This window comes from Nothobranchius furzeri, chromosome 18, assembly GCF_043380555.1.
Source record: "Nothobranchius furzeri strain GRZ-AD chromosome 18, NfurGRZ-RIMD1, whole genome shotgun sequence".
Taxonomy (NCBI): Eukaryota; Metazoa; Chordata; class Actinopteri; order Cyprinodontiformes; family Nothobranchiidae; genus Nothobranchius; species Nothobranchius furzeri.
In genome coordinates, this window is record NC_091758.1 from 20,851,270 (window position 1) to 20,867,342 (window position 16,073).

The 16,073-nt window shown below is 43.4% G+C and overlaps 1 protein-coding gene across 9 annotated transcripts in view; it reads right to left on the reverse strand.

Annotated features, from left to right (window-relative positions):
* Positions 1-16,073, reverse strand: part of dnmt3ab (DNA (cytosine-5-)-methyltransferase 3 alpha b) — an 87,883-nt gene that overhangs the window by 31,426 nt on the left and 40,384 nt on the right. Inside the window, exon 1 of one of the 9 annotated variants that reach the window (XM_015969561.3) lies at positions 10,641-13,884. The exons of the other annotated variants lie outside the window; for them this stretch is intronic. The gene's annotated coding sequence lies outside the window, so the exon portion shown is untranslated. Of the gene's footprint in view, positions 1-10,640; positions 13,885-16,073 lie in introns of those variants that run through there. 9 annotated transcript variants of the gene reach the window in all.

Consider the following 16,073-nt stretch of genomic DNA (forward strand, 5'->3'; position numbering starts at 1 on the left):
CAACACTGAAAAAGTGTTAGAAAGAATAGACAAGATCCCACCATTAGTTTTCATCAACACTGACTTCTGCTCGTGATAACCAACTTCATGATAGTTTGAGTTGATCTGAGCTTGATTAAAGTCATTTAACCCTCTGGAGTCAATCCACGCGTCGGCGCGTGAAGGCGCGCTGGGCGCATTACTCCCGTTATTATGGAACCAGGAAACTACTTAGCGTCATGATTACGGCTTGTTTTGACATAGGGAGCTTAAAACTAAATAAAAGTTATGACTTAAAATGGTTCTCCAAGTAAAAATGAGACATTTAAGGTAAATAATTCATGCAAAGATAAAGGTGCTTTTGTGCATTTGAACTGTGGCAGCTGCAGAGCAAAATCCTACAAACAGTGCTCTCCGTCAGCTCTCTCACTGCTTTTCACCGTAAGCTTGGACTCGAGAGTCAGGAAAAAAAAAAACAAGACCAAGTTCATCCTAAAGGCTGAAGTACAAACCTAATCACCCAATCACAAAATCACATAAATGGTGCTAGGTGTAGACAGGGAAAACTTCTGCTTCAGGGAGTGTGCTCGATGCTGCCTCCAGGTGGACAAAGTCAGGAAGGACACCCACTGGAGTTGAAAACCCTCTGATGTTCCCATGTGGGTTACTTTGAGACTTGGCACACAAACTATGGCTTTTGGTAATAACACCTTCTTCGTAATTACATGTATATAATGTAAATGTAAATATATGCATATCATTTTGTGGCTCGCTAAATCTGATCCTGTCGTCTGCAGGACATTATTGGAAGTAGCAGAAGTAGACAGAAAGTGTGGAACTCCATTTTCAGCATAACAGCAATTTCACATGAAAAATAGCATGTAACAGTAGTTTGCTACATTTAACCTTTTTTGTGTTTTACTCACCCTATAGTTTTATTCTGAGTGTGGAAAATGGTTCGTTACTAGAGCTGAGGAAAATAATCAAATAATCGATGCATCTGGATGCGGACATAAACGATTCTACATCGTTGAAGCGTACGCCATAACCGATTATAGTGGAATGTAGTTTTGTTTTTTTAACAGCGGTACCAGCGCAGCATCCAAATCTGTCAGAGTAAGTGTCCTCCACATTTACCAAGTATTGTTCCGCCTTCATGTGGTACTGCAGGGCTGAGCGCTAGAGTTGTAACCTGAGACTGAACCAGAACCGAATCAGCCCGACCGGTTCTGTTGGATTTGGGCCGTGAATTATGTTAATTGAGCAGGTTGTCACGCAGCACACTCCGCTCGCTCACACAGCAAGTGAGTGAGTGAGTGGGGGAGGGGGGGGAGGGGGGGGGGGGTCGGAGGACGCTCCTCCAAACCGATGCTCCAAACACGCATTATTATTTTCATAATTTCATTATTATTTCTCCTGGAAGCGCTCAGTCAGACCGAGTGTTGTGATGCTGGGAGATCCGGTCTTGAGGAGGGGGCGGGGTCAGTGACGGCGGCTGCAGCGTGATCATCTGTCTTTTATTTAGGGACACGGAGAAGTTAAAAGGAGAGAGAAACAGAAGATAGAAGTTCTCGTTCCACTTTATTCTTTTGTTTCATGATGATGAACTGATGTTAAATTCATCTTAAAGAGAAGTTTGGAGGAAGCTTTGGTTCATTTTAGGTTACAGGAGATCTTGTCTCCTGTCTGCTCCTCAGAGACAGCATGGACATGAGGGTCACATGGTGAGGGTCACAAAGGACAGGTTAGTGGAAAGGTTTGTAGTTAGCTGGTTAGTGAAGCTGATCCATCAGCTGGGTAATTTAATCCTAATCCAGCCCACAGCCTTCTGCTGGTGTTATTATCAGAAAGAATAAAACACACATCTTAAATATTATTGGAAGTGTAGAATTAGTTTTATGTTTTATTGTTTTCTGCATCAAACAGAACTTGATTCATTCTCCAACACTTCAGAAATGAACCGCTGGGTTCAAATAAAATAACAAACTAAGTCAAACATTTCATTTGGTGTCATTCTGACACCCTTCAACTGCGGCATAAATATTTTACTCTAAAGCTGCTCAGTGACATTAAACACTCATATATGAACCCATTATGGATTTTATTATTACATTATGTGTCCTGTAGGTTTTCAGTATATTTTCATATTTTGTGAGATTTTGCAAAGCGTGTTTTTCTCAGCCTGAGGCGTGGTGTTGAACAAGGAACCAGATTGTTTTACTTTGTTAAATCTTAAATGTTTAAAATGTTTTGTCCTAACCTGTTGTGAATGGAGAGCTTTTGAGTGATGGCAGGTGGTGTCAATTACGTTTTTGATAAAAATAAATAAATAAAAAGCAATTATATGACATCTTCTATTTATCGATGAAAACAAATCAATATGAAATAATCGTGATGCATCGGGATATCGAATCGAATTGAATCGTTGACCCAATAATTGTAATCGAATCGAATCGGGAGACAAGTGATGATTCACACCTCTATTCGTTACAAATGTTGGTGGTTTTCACTGCAATAAATATGTAGTTTTTTTCTACTCTGATTTTGATTTTATGTTTACTTTCAGGTTCAGTGTGCTAATACAGTATGACTAAAGGAAGAAATGACTCTAAATTCACTCAGGTGAGGATGTGCTGAAAAGAATGATAACAAACAAGAAAATATAAAGGTGAACACTAAAACCTGTTACAATGGCTTTTTAGACTACCTTTCATGTTCTGAGTTTCCCTCATGTGTCCCCTTGTGCTCTGTGTGTCCTTATACTTCCCCAGCCCACTCCAGGTTCTCCTCATGTGTCTCCTTGTGTTCCCCAGCTCTCTCTAGGCTTCCCTCATGTTTCCTCCTAGTCACTCCCTTGTGGTTCCTATTGGTTTGTTTTAGTCCTCCTCACCCCTCTAGTCATTAGTTGTTTATCTTTGCCCTTAGTCTTTAGGTTTAGTTATTTAGGTTATGGTTTATACCCCCCTCTGCTTAGTTCTTTCCCCATTTAGTTTATTGATGGCACCTGTCTCCCCTCCAGACCTCACTCCTCACACCTGTCACCTGTTCCCCTGATTGCTTCCCTCTGTGTTTAAAAACCCTGTCTTGTCCCTCAGTGTTTAATGGTCCATTGTCTTTGTCAGCGTTGTTCTGTCCTCCTCAGGAGCTCCAGGGTCTTGCTCACGAATGAGCTTTGTTTTTGTAGTTCAGTTTTTTCTAGCTTTTCGGTTTGGCTTCCTGCCCCTTTGGATATTTACCCATCATCCTAATAAAAGGACTTTCATTCATTCAACCGTTCCTGCCTGAGTTGTCTGGGCTTCCGCATTTTGGGTCCAAACCTCCTGCCCTCAACGTGCCACTACCGACTCCAGAGGGTTAATACATGGTGAGTTTATTTTTCCATAAATGAAAACTAGTAAAATGAACCAGAAATGGTATTTTTGCAACATTGCCACATTTACAACTAATAAGGTCCAACACTAATTTTAGTTTTGCATACAACATTTATACCCAAGTAAGTCACACAGCTCTGCCTACTACTGCATAGTAGGGCCTGCACGACTTTATTTTTTTTAAAGTCGACAGTCAAGTAATGAAAGTCGAGTCGACTTCGACTAGTCGTTGATGACGCCATACGCCGGAAGCGGGGGGGTCGGTCGGTAGGTTCGCTGGAGTTTTTGACAATTAAAATTGCGCCCACATTTTCTAAGTTAACACATCTCTTTTAATAACGGTAGTTTCTGCATCCTACTTCAGTCCTCTCCCCCCTCCCCCTGCGCAGCAGCCGCAAAATCACTGATGCGCCTGCAGCCTTTCCTGCTGCTCTAAACATTAAAATAATTATTTCATTTTCTGTTCCTCACTTCTGATTACCTTCAGTGGTGTCTGTTTGTTGCAACCACCAGGTACAAAAACTAACTTGTTTTTATTTTGACTATTTTTCTGTCCTGTCTGTTTATTATCTTCCTGCATCTCCTCTCAATCCTAAAGAAAAACTGTTACCTGGGTTCATATATATTCACCTTATGAGTTACCTTTGAACTGCAGTTCTAAAAGATCTACCGACCGCAAAAACAGCGGAGTGCCGCTGCTCGCCGGCCGACTACAACGGGACCGTTTTTGCTGCAGAGTTCGTGCCGGAGCGGAGCGGAGTGGAGATAGTGGAATCTTGGGGGGGGTGTCACCGGAGGACAAAACAGGTGAAGAGCCTCGCTCCGCAGCAGCGAAACGCATCAGGCACAAATAACAGACAGAAAACATGAAAGGAAATGAGCCGACATGAACGATCGCGTGTTTAATTTGCTTTTGAGGTGGTGACACCTGATTTGGCGGTGCTCAGGACGCAATGTCTGGAGCGCACGTCAACGATCAGAGCTTTGCATGCACAAACTGGTTAAGATTAGGATGGGGGTGAGGGGAAGGTTAAATTGCAAGAGGGAAAAGGTCACAGTTTGGTTAAATGTCCGTTTTACCGCCGGTGTCAGTACCGCACAGCGCGTTGCCTCCGCCTCGATCCAGACGCGCAGGGGCTCATCGCCTGCTGTCTTTTCCGAGGACTGCATCGTCAGTCATTATCACGTGACAGCGACTAGTTGATGACAGGCATAAAAAGTCACTACAGAGCCGTGAAGTCGACTAGTCGACTAGTCGACTAGTTCGTACAACCCCTACTGCATAGTGACTTGAGTCTTGAGTACAAGCTGGCTGACGAACATCAGCAACGCCCCTCAATCTCTGCTAAGTAATGGGCTCGACACACGGGAGGCGACAAACGACTGCGAAACAGCAACACCCTCTGTTCCAGGGCAAATAGTGAGTCTTACGTTGTTTTGATTGGTTGTAAGATTAGAGGGAATTTTAGGTTATTAAAGCAGTTCAGAGTTTAAAAAAAGTGTTAGATATGAAGACTCACAGGGTTTTGTTAGAGTTAAGTGAAGTCTTGCTTCTGACTTTACTTTATAAAAAAGAACTACATGAATGGGTTCATCCCACATAACAAGCAGAAAAAGAAATGGTGAATATGAGACCACGCCAACAACCAGCTTACCAACCTTTTCTCATGCTGCTGCCTTTTTGTGAAGATCTCTATATTCTTTTGTAGAAATGTAAAGCTCTGGGAAATCTGACATAGCAATTATTAACTTGTCCTTCAAGTTTGCCTGAATATGTACTGAAAAGCATCCTGTCCGCTCATTGGTAATCAAAAAACCTCCGCCGATTGCTCACTGTCCGAGCGACAGCGATGAAAAGTTGAAATATTTCAACTTTCTGGGCAAACGTCGCTGGCTCGCCTGTGCACGACACATGCACGAGTGCTAAATGTCACATGCAAGTTTTTGCGAGTCGCTTAGCAGGAGGGAGACCTGCGATTATCGCTTTGTTGCGCATGTCTCATTGAAAATGACAGTAGAGGCAATGTCGCCTCCCGTGTGTCGAGCCCAGATGGGGAGCAGGGGTCAGAAAGCCCACGTTTCCATCTCTGACTATGAGCACAACTTTTAAACAGCGCTGAATAAAGACACCCTAGTGCTGCAGGGGAGTTCACTGGGTTTGTGGTACATGACACTGAACCAGCAGGTCGATAAGAGAGGACAGGATGCAGCCGGGTCCTAAACCTCCTGCAGCAAATCCTCGACAGCTGCACTTACTCTGATGTCTCCTTCTCAAACAAACACACGACAGGACTCCTACAAACACACGCTAACTCTCCTCTTTTAAATGTACGTGTGTGCACACGCGCGCACACACGCGCGCGCACACACACACGATACAAAACCACATGTTGATCAACTATAGGCTCCAGATGAGAACATTGCTGCACAGCTGTGCTTATTTTCCTCAGGAGTTTCTCAGCGTCTCAGGTCTCAAACATACAGTAAATGTCCAGAGATGGAGTGATAGAAAAGAGAAGAGAGGGAAAAAAGAGTGCTGCGCAATCCCCAGCGTGACTGGTAAACAATAGTTCCTTTAAGAGGACAAGGGAGCCTTGGCTGGGAGAGGAGGGGGGTTGATGAAGAGTAGAAACATGTGCTCCTCAATCAAGCTCCGCTGTGGTTTATAAATATCTGCACCGTAGCGTCTGAAGGCCGGTTCAAAGCTCTGGGACGCACGTGTTCGGCCTCTTGGCTCCGACGCGAGCACACTGAAGTTAGAGTTCACTTCCTGCTTGGATGTGTGGTTCCAGGTGGTAAACTGTAAAAACTAACAAACGCCAGTCAAGTTGTTTTAGGAATGTGGAGGCACCATCAGCAGTCACCCCTGGCAAGTGAGGAGAGGCTGTTAATGGAAGAATCCGCATGACTGAGATATCAGAAGAGGGGGTTTATGAACCCAGACCAGAATGAGCTTCTTCATCGATACGAACAAATAGTCACAGGTACAGCAGTGCTTCCTGTGCTTATTTTAGCTCGGTGGAGGTTAGAGTGAATGAGAAAGTGGCCGTTGGAGGAGGAGAGGGAATACAGTGGCAATAAGAACCACATATTTGTCTCCAGACCTCTCAGTTGTAAATGCCCCCTTTCGGGGCCTCACAGTGTGTGTGTGCAGCTCTACCAGCAAGACAGACCCTCTGAGTCTGGAGGGGGAAACAGAAAAGGAGGTAGAAGATACAATGCAGCCTTTATCGTTTACACATGCCTGCCTGTCACTGACAGCTCACAAATACCACCACTTTTCACCCACCGTCACACCAACGCACGTACAAACATCAAACGCACAAACAAGAGAAAACGTGTTGAAGACCAACAGCCAACGCAACCTTTGGAGAACTAAGTTTACAATAATCTGAGACTTTGTTATGAACAGAGTGAAAACAGAAGCAGTGGAGGACGCTGGCACGGACATGTTGGTTGCACAATAGAAGATTATCTGCAGCATGTTCCCCTGAGGGCTCACAGGAAGGCAGAAAAAACAGGACCACTATTGGTTTCTGGGGTGTGCAGGCGATACTTTACTATCAGATCTGGGCTGTACATGTTAGCTAACTGAACACTGTGTTCACTAAACGTCCACTGAGTTAAACAAGGTGGCTAAGTTTAGGAGGAAGACTTCAAAAAGTCAAATACTCACAGGTAGGGTTGTCACGGTAACCGGTGTAGCGGTAAACCCTGGTAAAAAAAAGTTGACAATAATAATAACTGTCTTGTTTTAAAAAAAAACTATATTATCTCAGTGGGTTTACCGTGGCTGCGGTGTAGGTGTGGTGACCCTTACCAGCCACCGTATCATCTGCTGAAGTTGCCGGCGGCACATGCGCGCTTTGTTGTTTACAACCAAAACTTTCTTGAAGCTAAAGCTGAAATAATGGCCAAAGGAGGAGACGGCAGCGCTCAGGAGGACATTTTTTATCCCTCAAAGAAGACAAAGTGGGAAGTACGGGCATCTTTTGGATATCTGAAGAATGCCGAGGAACAGTTTATAGAAGACGGCTATCCTGTTTGCAGCACGTGCAGAAAAAGTGTCTGTGAAAGGCAGCAACGCTTCAAATCTCATGACACATCTGCGTGACCATCACCCACAACTCTACAGTCAACGCAAGGCAAGCTAACGTTAGCGTTTTAGCTAAAATGCATGATCTGAGGATTTGGGTTGAGGGAGAATGCAACGAGTCGCTATATAAAGCAGCTGCAGCGCCGCTACCTGCATATAAACCGTGTCGCGGACACCGTCATGTTGAAATGACGCTATGCATTACGGGGCTCCCAGGGACAGATAAGAGTTGGTCTCTCTCCGAGAATAATTATGAATTTAACAATGATTACTGGCTGATGACATTTTCCCACATCTGCAAAGCTCACTGGAAGGACACAAACCGAGGACAATATTTTCCTGATATAGGGTTTATTACTCAAGTAAGGGTAAAAAAGTATCTGATTAGAAGATTACTCGAGTACTGAGTATCATTTGAACTAATATTTTTAAAATGATGACATCAAACAGACATAAAATAAGAAGTTATGGGCAAATATTGCTATTTTAAAGACTAAAGGGAAAAAATGTGAACAAATAAACAACATAATTACAAAATAACACATTTTAGGCAAAATTTAGACACAAACCGAGTACAATATTTCCTGACATACAGGGTTTATTTAATTGTGTGAAAATGTAGCACGTTTAAAAAAATACCGCGATAATACCGAAAACCGTGGTAATTTTGGTCACAATAACCGTGAGGTTAAATTTCCACACCGTGACAACCCTACTCACAGGTGCAGTTGCTGAGGTGTAAATCACTATTGTGCACAAACCCACAGGAACAAAACAAGAAGAGGATTTAAAACAAGACAAAAAATGAATGGAAAATTGCAGAAAATGTGCCACTAAATCAAGAATCATCAATCCAGAGGGCGGATGACTGTCAGGTTTGTCTCCCATTACAATGATTGTTTCAATGACCTTTGAAGGAAGTAAATGCTCTTCAGGAAACACAATGGGACAGATTATTAATAGAAATCCACCAATTCTGGCTTTGAGGACCAATACACACCTCTGATCGTTTCAGAGCTTTGACATTCTCAGACCAATTTCTTTCAAAGAACAATAAACAATAGAAAACCTTCAATATTATTTTCTGATTAGCGTGAGAAAGAAGGCTCTTGAAGAAAGTCTCCACATGAAAGATGTGTAATTGTTAGCATGAATTAGCTATTGGTGAGTTCACAAACCGGTAAAAGTGTTGAGCTGCTGCTTGGCAACGGAACGCTCACAGAAATGAAATGACCAAAGCCGAGCGTATGTTGTGCAACTTTTCCCTTGTAGCACTCGACTCCATCTCAAACCGACGAGTCATGTTCTCACAATGTAACCATCAACATGGAAAACACGCTTTCTTGGCAGTTGTTGTCACTGTGTGTGGTGAAAAGCGTAAAAATAAGAGGAAACGACGTGTGTTGATACAATAATAACTGTGGATCTGTGTTAGCACATGCGCTGTGATCAGTTCTGGTCCTTTTGGTCGCAGCGCTGCTTCAACGGTGCAATATCATGAGGGACGAGCAAAATGTCAAACATTTTTTATATCTGTGCGATTATTGTTGATTGGGAACTGGTCGCCTCGTTACCCCCCGTTTACTCCACGACGCAAAACTCACCCCAATTCTCAAACGAGAAGAAAAATGGCTCAAAATTAGCCAAAAATGGCACCGTGTACACCCGGCATTAGCAGTGATTAACCAAAGTATTATTTGGAAATGCCCATCAACCAACATGATTGGTCGAATCTGAGACCGATCAATGTGAGACTCATTTATAATAATAATAATAATGCATTGAACTTATATAGCGCTTTTCTAGACACCCAAAGACGCTTGCACACACTCTCACATTCACACACTGCTAGTGATGGTAAACTACTTGTAGCCACAGCCGCCCTGGGGAGGTCTGACAGAAGCGAGGCTACAATTTGGCGCTGTCGGCCCCTCTGACCACCACTAACACAGGCAAGTTGGGTGAAGTGTCTTGCCCAAGGACACAACAGCAGGATACCCCTGGCGGGAGCTGGAATCGAACCCATGACCCTCCGATCATAAGGCAACCCGCTCTACCACCTGAGCTACTGCTGCCCCATAAGAATAAAACAATATTGTCCCAAGTTTCTGAGCTCACAAGCATAAGAGCTAACTCCTGTTTGCAACGACACATCTTCTATGGTAATAGGAATCAGAAAGAAATATTATATTCATTTAATGTTTGAGTTCAATCAGAATCGGTCAAGTCCTGCACCAGCGGATCAGAACTGTTCGAGAACCAAAAACTAGTATTGGCTGGAATCGATATATTTAAAAAAAAGATTAGGTTTCTGTGATTCAGATTGGCCAGACGAAGATCAGGTCGATAACGCTGAATATAGAATTTTTTGTGCATCTCTAAATATGAGCTAAGCTGCCTCTTTTCCACACTTGCAACAGGTGCAATTCTCTTAAAAAACTGTACGCCACAACTAAATCTGGCTAAATCTGCTGCACAACACAAAAATGCTGTGCAGACACCCTAAGCGTTTTATTCTCCGGTGCATGATGCAGTTACTACATTCATTCAACTGACTTTAGCACAGATTCCGACAAAACACTATGCAACTCTGGGAGGAGGTCACACCAAAGAAGGTAATCTGGTCTTAATTCTGTTGCACTTGTCAAAAAAAATAATTAAGAAACATTCTGAGCCAAGCAAATAAATATATATATATAACCTGAGCCATTTGAGGAGGTAACTGTTTAGTTTACTCTAAATCTGTTTAAGATCCTAAACAAATAGAGCCAAACAGGAAGGAAACGGCTTCGAAGGTTACACAACAACTTTACCCTCTCCCGAGTCAAAAGTTATGTCAGGTGAAATCTCACTGGCTCAAAAAACCTGTCATCTTTAAATAAATTCCCTGCTACATGATGCTACTTTGCCCTTTCTAGGCACCGCTATGAAACAGGAAATAGTTTCTGCACACTTTAAACCCCACAGGAGAAACATTTTTCTGTGCCAGGAACTTTTTCCCCCCAAACATGGCTAAAGCCTGCTCTTTCTTCCTCTTTTAAAGAGGCGGGTTCTCTTCGAGCCACGCAGTTCAGATGATCCACAACAACTGGTGGAAATACCTGAGGTCAGCGTATTCCTGTCCCTGTAAGCAGGCTAATCAGAAATACACACTATCTCCATGTGCTATCGAACAAACAATGCAGAGCACATACCCATACAGCCAGCGTGCTACCCTTTTAATCCAGCGTGGGGCTTGAGTTTTTTCACCCCCACTCTTGGTGAAGAGGAGATCGCTTAAAAAAAAAAAAGCATGAACATTTCTTTGTCTGGGAATTCGGGGTCAGGTGATTGCTAAGGGATTCCTGGTTGGCTAGAAAGGACTTGTGAATGTTGGCAATGAGCCAAGAGGCTGTCTTGCAAGCACGGCTGGAAATTTGTTGCAAACCTCGTTTTCACCCTTATATCCATGGCACAAAGTTCATTTCCATAGATGGGGGAGGGGTAGGGAGAAGAGCAGCTAGGGGGGAGTTGGAGAGGGAGAGAGGGAGAGGTCTACTGAAACACATGGCACTCAGAAAGAAAAGAAGACACTCTGGAGAAAGTGTGAGAGCGGAAACCCTCTGAGCCACCATGCTATCGGTGTGCAGGAGTGTGCAGGAGCAGCAAATGCAGAACAAAAGCTATGAATCACACGGTGACTCAGAGGAAAACTTTGATGTTACCTATGCAAGTCTTATAAAAACAAGCAATACTCCAGGTCAGAAAAGGAGGTGACTCAGTCAGTTAGCATCCACGTAATGCTACCTTTGTTTGAAAAATCTGAACTACCCCCTTGTCTCATCTTTTATGGGAATTCACTTGCAGGACATGTCCTGCTAATCTGGCAGTATTTCCCCCCAGAGACACTTTTACGGCTGTCCTCAGAGGAGGACAGCGGGGGTGGAGGGGGGAGGCTGGAAAACCCTGGACATGTTGATATCGTGAAGATTCTCCTTTATGGGACAGAAGATCTGCATCATCAGCATGAACCATAATCACTGGAGGGAGGCACACAGTCATGAAGATTAAATTCCAGTTAGAGGGGGGAAAAAGCCACAAAGTAATCTTCAACCCAGCGGTCCTGCAGTTATCAAATAACTTATTTTATTACAAGGTAAAGAATTAACTTTTAATTGTCTATTATTGCACTCCATTACCACAGCAGGAGACCCCGTGCAGCTGGCTCTGGAGGAAAGCAGTAAAACACAAAGAAAAGCTGTACTACAATACAATGTAATCAACATATAGAGCGACGTTAAAGTACATACCCTCATATTTCAATGTTAAATACTTTTAAATGTTCTTTCCCCCCTTAAGTCTGATTTAACAAACTATTGCTGCTGTTTCTGCTTTTCTCTGAGTTTTTGGTGAGAGGAACCGGTGGTGCCTCAGGGCAGCTGTGGCTACATTGTAGCTCATCACCACCAGCGTGTGAATTGTGTGAAAGACTGAAACTTGGTTTATGCTTGATGCAAGTACATTCCGCGCGGAAATGAGATGCGCATCGGAACTTGCAGCGTTTAGGGTTCCTTCCTTCCTCCACATGGAGGAACCAGTCGAGGTGGCTTGGGCATCTGGTCTGGATGCCTCCTGGACGCCTCCCTGGTGAGGTTTTCCGGGCACGTTCAACCGGGAGGAGACCTAATGGTAGACCCAGGACAAGTGGCTGGGGAGAGGGAAGTCTGGACCTCTTGACATAGGCTACTGACCCCGCGACCCGACTCCGGATAAGCGGATGAAAATGGATGGATGGGTTCCTTCCTACCCTCTGCAGCTTTTCTCCGCTGTGAGCTGATATTCTCCCAGACTGTAGGGGACGGCATGGAGCTCTACGGCATGCATCCAACACTACATCATAGTAGAAGTAGAAATTACTGTTGATTACAACATTCTTTCACTGTGTCCTTGTCTTTTCCGACTGTGACAGCAATTATTAACAATATTTTGATCACAGTGATCTTTATGGACCGAATCACAAAGATGTCTGTACTTACGAACCTCCGCCACTACGAGCGCTTGCTAATTCGCAATGCTTTTCCACACAGGACCGTCCGTGTGGTTAGAAAATTTCCTAGGTGCGTGGTGCGGAAACTTTGGGCTGCACGGAGACCACGCAAAGGGGCGTGGTTGCTAAAATGACGTAATTTGGCCGCACAGAGCATTGCGGACCCCACGGACGCCTGAAGCATAAACCAAGCTTGGCTGTAGTGCAAAACATTTTGAAGTCCTCTGACTCAGAAAGGCCCTACCCCTGTAAGAGCCATTTATAGAACTGCGTTGGGACGGGGGCCACGGTTAAAAGGCTAGCTGAAATGCAAACCAATGCCCCCAAAAAATCTAAAACCATGAAGCCAATTGCAAAGCTTAGAGCAGATCATTGACCCAGAATTCCTGATTGAGCAGACATGTAATCCATGTAATGACCGCTTAGAGACGGCACAAGCTAGCGGTAGCTTTGCCTGCTAACTGTAGAAATACACTGATTGTATAGTTATATCGATGTAAACGTTACTGAGTCAACTTGTTTCTTGCTTGAAATTATATAGATATTTTAAAAATATTGAGATATCGCCCAGCCCTAGATGTCACTGATGAGCGCTGCAAAGCATCCACAGTGTAGCGTTATGGTTTATGCTCTTTTATGAAAGAGGAACCATTCTACATTGTAATTTGTGATATTAATTTTATTAAATTAATAACCAAATTGTATAGTTTTAAGAAGACTCAAAGGTTGTTTTCATCAATAAACTGACGATAATATCCGTGTGTCTGTGTTTCAGTTCAATGAAGAAACAAGTTTGGAAGTTAAAAGTTTTAATTCCTCAAATTAAACTAATGATTTTGAAATGACAAGCAGAGGAACATCAATCAACATTGGCAACTTTGTTGAACAATCTTTAACAGTTGATACTGTAAACTTGCTCAAATAGACCTTCTGTTGGAGGTGCTGAAGGTTGAGAGTGATATGATGTGATTATGGATGCGTGTGTGCAAAGTGTAGTGAGAATCGAACATGAGGTGAGATGAATGCGTGTGTGCATCTGATTTTGCTTCAGGAAGAAACAGGTGTCTGAGTGAAAAGTGATGGTTTGAATAAACTTAGGTTTTGTTGGAAAAGATGCATCAAACGCTAACTACCGTGTTCTGCCTCACAGAAAATCGGACCCCCTTTTAGATCCGGGACGCCAGAGGATGTTCATCCAGGTGACACCAGCGGCTGGCAGAGGAGACGGAGGTGTCCGCGGCCCGGTCCAGAGATGCCCGCGGTACACGTTGATGGAAAAACGTTGCAGATGCGTTTTATTAAGTTTAGTTCACTCAGAAATCAAAAGACTCGGTATGAGTCTGCGTTAGAAGTTGCGATTCAGCTATTCTGTCTGCCTGACAGGAACAGCGTGAGAGGGGGGGGGGGGGGGAAACGAGCCGATCGGCTCTGTCCCCCCTTTGGTTTCTTCAGGTCCTCTCTCTTTCGTTGTCAAGCACGAACTGAATCATGAACTGAAACTTACCAAAAGCCTTTCTCTTCTCAAAGCAAAACGTGTACGTCAGCAAATGTGTTTTGGAGTTTACTGTGAGAATCTGTGTGTGGGTGTGTTTGAGTGTGTGTGTGCTTGAGTGTGTGTGAAGGTCGCTAACAAACATCCTCAAACATTATTTAATTAAGTATGGATTCATTAATCCATTATAATTACCCAAAGCATAAGAATCATTCATTTGATTAAAACACATTTATAATGAGCAAAATGATAATGATTATTCTTTAACATTAAAATCAAGAAAAGAAAGTTTACGACTTGTTATGACTACATTTCCTGGGAACACATCTTCTGGTAGACTGCAGGTGGCAGATGTTATGGTTTCCAGCAGCCTCTTGCAGACTTCATGTCTGCAAAGGTCTCAATCTGTGGGTGAAAGTTCTCAGCGACCCAGCTATTGACCCAGCCGAGTCAAATGACCTTTTGCACAGAAAACCCATATTTCCTCACGTTACAACAGTAAGATGAAAAGTTTTCAGCAATTTTTTAGGGGTGGCCTTGGCCACCCCTTGGGGGCACCCTTGAGTTTAGTAATGGTAAATTTAAAGCAGTATTGGTGCTTCCTTGCTTGTGCCTCCATTCTGCTTCACAAGCAACTAGGGCCGGGTGATATGGACCAAAACGTATATTTCGATATCTTTTTGCTGAATTCCAATTTGCGATATATCTCTCTATATTTTTCCTTCTGTAAAATATTTACACGCTAACTCACTTCAAGCTGTCTTGAGGAATTATATACATGAATCAGTAAATTAAATGCATAAAAATGTATTGATTCTTGTCAAACTTTAACTTTAGTGCCTATAGAGCTCCGGGAGTTGACGTCACTTCTCCCGGCATGCAACAGTTCAAATCGAAACGGCGCCATATTGGCAGGCAGAAGCCCGCAGCTGGACTATTTGTTATTGTCAGAAAACTCAAAACGGGAAATATGGTAGATTCCTGTTGTGCCCCAGGATGCAGAACAGATGCAGACGACATAAGGAATGAGCCGTCTACAGGATTCCCCAAGATCCGGAGCGCTGCAAACGTTGGATCATTGTAATAAAATGTGCTAGTGACCGGGCTAAAATGAAACTGTGGGATCCCAAGAGTAAAGGTTTTCGCTTTTCAGCGACCACTTCATATCAGGTACTTGAACCAACGTTTCCTAAACTGTGTATGGTATTTATTTTAAATGGTTTTATTACGATTCTTAGTGGGCTTCTTAAACTTATTTTGGCGTGGCTTTTTCTGTCTTATTACTCATAGCAACAAGTAAACGTCACGTAAAACGTTTCCTCGTGAGTTCTGCGTGCTGCCGTTTACGTGTTTTATGATCACAGCAATTAACTGGCTAAGCTGTATTTAATTTTTAAGCAATGGTTGATCAATTGTCAGATCACACATGAAAAGCACTTTGGATTGCTATTATCTTTCTCATCGAGACAGACCTCAGACAGATCCTGAGATGCTCCTGCCTGACATATTTATTTTATTCACGGAAAAAATCAAACTAGTGATTCCTCTTGGCGTTCAGTTTATACATTCAAACAGCACAGCACTCTATTTAAACTACTTGCATGTAAATCTATGTTATTTGTCCATCCATCCACCCATTTTCATCCACTTATCTGGAGTCAGGTTGCGGGGGCAGTAGCCTGCCTGCATGCCGTAGAGCTCCATGCTGCCCCGTTCAGTTTGGGAGAATATTGGCTCACCGCAGAGACAAGCCGCATGAACTATAAATGCTGCAAGTTGTGAAGCGCGTTCCATCCGCGAGCCACATCACCAAGCAGAAAGTAAATGCGTCAAGCATAAACCAAGCTTAAGTTGAGAGGCCCAGACTTCCCTCTCCCCAGCCACTTGGGCCAGCTCATCCGGGGGAATCCCAAGGCATTCCCTGACCAGGTCCGGTAAGAAGTCCGCTCCGACAGCTTCTGGCGTTTTTAAAAAGTATCCCAGGTAAGGGTCGGAGATGTTTAGTCTATTTAATTTCTGACTATATAATTTTGTTTACCTTTGTTGCCTGCCAACATGGCGTCTACTCTCTGAGAGTCACGTGACGTCTGGAGCTCTATTCTCTACTAG